This window comes from Chrysochloris asiatica, unplaced genomic scaffold (genome assembly GCF_000296735.1).
Source record: "Chrysochloris asiatica unplaced genomic scaffold, ChrAsi1.0 scaffold00331, whole genome shotgun sequence".
NCBI lineage: Eukaryota > Metazoa > Chordata > Mammalia > Afrosoricida > Chrysochloridae > Chrysochloris > Chrysochloris asiatica.
The window spans coordinates 1,160,143-1,163,260 of NW_006408849.1; the positions used below are offsets into that span (position 1 = coordinate 1,160,143).

General features: G+C 35.2%; 1 pseudogene; it reads left to right on the plus strand.

The window, feature by feature from the left end:
* The window catches only part of LOC102828383, a 3,886-nt pseudogene extending 3,233 nt beyond the window's left edge, over nt 1-653 (plus strand).
* Nucleotides 654-3,118: the final 2,465 nt, after the last annotated feature.

Below are 3,118 nucleotides of genomic sequence, written 5' to 3' on the forward strand. Positions count from 1 at the left end.
ATAATCAATGTAATGAAACAAGTTATATGAATTGTTGACTGTGAAACTGATGATGTGCCCTGTAAACTTTCACTCAATCCACAATAAAAACCTTACATTAAAAAAAAAGTCATCCATCCATATAGTAGAAGAGCAGCTTAAATTACAAGAGAGGCCCACAAGCAAACAAAACGGGGGAAACTAAAGAATGAAGAAGCTGTGCATCTCAGCATTATTGGTGAAAATCTGCAATGGTTTTAAAATCATCTTGATGCCAAGAAAGGAAGTTTGTGAATTAATTGAAAGCTATATAAATCAATTCAGCAGTGACTTGGAGCAGATTGAGTTACATAACAGCATCAAAGACATGCAGGGAAGTCGACACTATTCTCAAGAGACAGTTATCAAGGATGGAGCATGAGTGACAGCAATATGAAGGATATGGCCTTGAGATTGCAGACATAATAGATGCTGGTAATCTGAGAACTTTTAGGGAGTGGGATTTTAATCTGAAGAAGTTGCCAAACATTAAAATGAGAAAAATCTGTGCTAATGATGCAATTTCCAAGAAATGCAAGGGAAAAAATGGTACAAATGTAGACAAAGTCTTAGAAGAATTGGAAGGAAAAGATTAATTCTGTGACTCAGATGAGGAAATGACTCCAGTAACCTAATTGTCTATACTTGAGTTGAGAATAAACAATGTGAGAGCATCAAGTTATACTCATTGATTATGGTAAATAATTGTCTGATCATTCCTTTACATGAAAAGAGTCCCACTTGCAGTTTTATAAAACGATGTTAGAATTGTTGCTTAAACATTGTTAGGATGAATAATGAATGTTGCTTTATTATTTATATTAAGTTGTTAAAATGGATAGACATGATCTATGAAACCCATTTAATTTGAATCATAGTTGATATGAATGAGAACAGAAATGTTTGTTGTTCTTTCTCGTGTTTATTTAGGACGACTAACTCAACAGTGGGTTTTAACCTCATATATTGAACCTTCCATAGCAATTTGTTTGTAAATCTGATATCTTTTGAACTGTCATGATAGCAATTTTGTCTTTCAGTAATAGTGTTATACTAACTCTCCTTTTAAACATTAACTCTAGTTTTTGCAGTACATAAAAGGAGAAAATGTGAGATGGAATTCATATAGACTGATGGATTATACATTATTCTTATTTATTATCTTCTGAGTTAAATGAAGAAATAAACAGTGTCTTAATCATTTATCTTTAAGTAATTTACTTTAGGTTAACTCCATTTTGTTGTGCTTCTGCTCTTTCATTGTGAAAAATAATGTTTTGTTTGTAGAAAAATAACTGAAGACTATAGATCCAATTATTCTAGCAAGGCCTTTCTTTTTTCCCCTTCAAGAGACAGGTTAAATTGACAAGTACTCAACTTATTATATTATTTCAAGTATCAGAAAGACACCGTTGTGGTAAAATGTTATTTTTTACAGACCTTGTTATGTGCAACTTGTCCCATAGTCTGTTTTATAAAGGATACTATAGAAGTGGATATGAATATTTTCAAGAAAAGAAAAAGAAATGCTAGTGATATATGTCAACTAGATAGCAAGTCTTATTGACAAGTTATTTAAAATATTAAAATGGTTTTACCTATGAAAATTAAAAACAGTTTGTTTCCACAATTTCCATTCTTTATGATCTAATTTTCAGTGATGTAGCTGATGCTGATTTGTTTTAGTAATCTGAAAAAGAACAGCATGGTCTTGTGATCACATGAGTTCAGCTCTTCTTTAATCATTGGAAAAGTTCCTGTCTCTTTTATTTTGGGTTTATATGTGCTTCAAATTTAACCTCATGATGGCTATAAAAAGCAAGTCATAACAGTAAAGAAAAAAAAATCATAATAAAGAGAATAAGAACTTAAAAAAAAAAAGAGTTTATTCCAATGAAAATAAAATACTGCCATGATGGAAGTGGTCCAGTGTAATCAACTTGCCATCAGGTTGCTGTCTCATTTCCCCCAAGGAATGGTTCCACATTGCAGATGCAGAGTTAGTCTCTGTTATTGGCAGACTGGGCATTCAGCAGTGGCTATAGCCAAGTTGACCTTGGTGAGTGGAAGTCCATGTTGCTGAGTACATGCATTAGTTCTATCCTTGCTACTGAGGCCACTTTGTTTATGAGCCTATTGGGCAGTGACAGAGAGAGAGAATAACTAGTTTCCACAAAATGTATCACTCTATGGATTATCAGCACTGAAATGTAAACCACAAGGTCAGCAGTTCAAACCCACTAGCTGCTCATTGGAAACCCTATGCAGGGTCACTGTGCATGAAAACCAATTTAATGGCACTTGACAATAGCATCCACTTGATTGTTTAAATATTTCTTTACCATGTTAGTCTTTTGGTGAACATTCACATAAGACACAAGTATCTTTACTTTTCTTGGTCCATTCAGAGGATCTATCCACATACCTCCTCCTAATGTCTCTTTGCCAAAAAAAATTTTAATGCTCTTTCCAAGTCTCTGACCACCATTAGTCAGGACAAAGGAATTGGTAAGCAGTCACACATCTGGTCATTTCTCCTTTCAGACAATCAAGTACTCAAAGTTCTAAACATTAAGAGGATTTCTTTTTGCCATTGTCCTTCAGGAAGGATCCCTGGGCATGTAGTGAGTTATGAGTTGGATTGTTAACCACAAGGTTAGCAGTTCGAATCTACCAGCTACTCCACAGGAGAAAGATGAAGCTTTCTGTTCCTGTAAAGATTTAAAGCCCTGGAAACCCTATACAGGGTCACTATGAGTCAGATCTGACTCCCTGGAACACAACCACTATCACCACTATCCTTCAGGGAGGTTACACAAAGGGGCTCTTATGTTCCTGCCAGCCACTTTAGTAGTGGCTGCATATCATGCAGAATCATCTGTAAACCAAGCATGAGTTCTCTCTTCTTGGGTCAATTGATAATAAAGAATGCAACCTGAGGCTCTGGAAAAGATTGGTAGAGGGGTAGTAATGTGACAGGAGTGAGGGTCATGGGCATTTTCACTACCTCCTCTGTAACTTACTTATGCCTTCAGTTCCTGCTTGAGCTTGATGTCTTATATACCACTTCCATATAATGGTGAAGTGCTGCTGTACATGT